Consider the following 2,064-nt stretch of genomic DNA (forward strand, 5'->3'; position numbering starts at 1 on the left):
CACACACACAGACGTACACACACAGACACACACACACAGACACACAGAGACACACAGACATACACACACAGACACATACACACAGACATACACACACAGACACATACACACAGACATACACACACAGACACATACACACAGACGCACATACACAGACACACACACAGATACACAGACACACAGACACAGACACAGACACACAGGCATACATACACACACAGACACACATGGACACACAGACGTACATACACACACACAGTCACACACACAGACACACACACGTACACACACAGACACACACACGTACACACACAGACACACACACAGACACACACAAACACACAGACACATACACACAGATGCACATACACAGACACACACACACACAGACACAGACACACAGACGTACATACACAGACACACAGGCATACATACACACACACACAGACATACATAAACACAGACACACACACACACACAGACACACACACAGACACACACACACAGACACACACACACAGACCCACATACACAGACACACACACAGATACACACACAGACACAGACACACAAACGTACATACACACACAGACACATACACACACACACAGACGTACATACACACACAGACACACACACACACAGAACTCCAGGACCTCGACATCTGTGATTTGTGTCCAGGAGGGGCGCGGGCGAAGGGGCAGAGAGAGAGTGGCTTCTAACTGGGGGCGCCTGAGATGGACCTTGACAGTCAGAGTGGAGACAAGGGCAGCGGGCGGAGAGAATGACCTAGCAAAGCAAGACGGAGTTCGGGGATGGGAGAGGTCTGGATGGTGGGAACACAGAAGGTTAGCGGGAAGACAGGGGTGAAATGCCAGGGTCCAAGACCTCTGCAGTAATGGGGAGGAATTGCCAGTGTCTGAGCTACCAAGACTGGCCACTGTCCTGATGGGAGGTTTTGGGGAAGGAAGATAGAGGGGAGCAGATGTTGTACCTCAGAGATGCAGGGGGGCTGGCGGATGGGCCCTGCCCTGGGTCTCCAGAGAACCCTGCTAAACCAGAGTGGACTCCTGTCCTCTCAGAAGCAGGGACTCCTCCCTGCAAAGCCTCCAAGAGCGTCGGGGCCAACCCCTCCCTGGGCATGGGTCAGACGCAGAGAGAGTCAAGGGCCCTGGAGGAAAGCTGGACTGACTTCCACGCCCAAGGGCAGATTCAGGATCGCCTCTGGGCCCTGGTGTCCTGCCACCTCCTCTCCTCCCTGGGGCTTGTGGGCTTAGAGAGCAGGAAGGCCAGGTGAGATGCTCAGAGAAGCACATCGAAATGTGTCCAGAGGCCGGGCGCGGTGGCTCATGCCTGTAACCCCAGCACCTCGGGAGGCTGAGTGGGGCAGATCACCAGAGGTCAGGAGTTTGAGACCAGCCTGGCCAACGCGGTGAAACCCTGTCTCTACTAAAAATACAAAAAGTAGCCAGGTATGGTGGCATGCCTGTAATCCCAGCTACTCGGGAGGCTGAGGCAAGAGAATCGCTTCAACCCGGGACGTGGAGGTTGCAGTGAGCCGAGATCATGCCACTGGACTCCAGCCTGGGCAACAGAGCAAAATTCCATCTCAAAAAACATAACAAACAAAAAGGGAAATGTGTCCAGAGCAGGGGTAGACAGGCATAACAGCCAGGGCCAGGGGAGGCCTTGAAAACAAAATCAAGGTCTGCTGCATTCAGGGTCTTCTGCTCCCTGTGTGAGGGGCCAAGTGGGGCTCAGGAGCCCGGTGGTTTTGACGTCCATGTCTCAGGCCTAGGGTGAAAAGGGGTGGCAGAGGGTCCTGTGTGCCCTGCAAGGCTCACAGAGGCCCGGGCTTGTTTTGCAGACATCGCTGAAGGAAAGTAGGCAAACTTGCAGAGCCCCAGGCTTGTACAGGGAAGGACTCCCTTCTGAAAGCGTAAAAGAGTCTGGGGAGGCCGGGCGCGGTGGCTCACGCCTGTAATCCCAGCACTTTGGGAGGCCGAGGCGGGTGGATCACGAAGTCAAGAGATCGAGACTATCCTGGTCAACATGGTGAAACCC

General features: G+C 54.5%; 1 protein-coding gene across 1 annotated transcript in view; it reads left to right on the plus strand.

Moving 5' to 3' along the window:
* ACSBG1 (acyl-CoA synthetase bubblegum family member 1) overlaps positions 1-2,064 on the plus strand; it is a 72,137-nt gene that overhangs the window by 1,178 nt on the left and 68,895 nt on the right. The gene's annotated exons all lie outside the window — the stretch shown is intronic.

The sequence above is a fragment of the Cebus imitator genome, unplaced genomic scaffold, assembly GCF_001604975.1.
Source record: "Cebus imitator isolate Cc_AM_T3 unplaced genomic scaffold, Cebus_imitator-1.0 Scaffold737, whole genome shotgun sequence".
NCBI classification, from domain to species: domain Eukaryota; kingdom Metazoa; phylum Chordata; class Mammalia; order Primates; family Cebidae; genus Cebus; species Cebus imitator.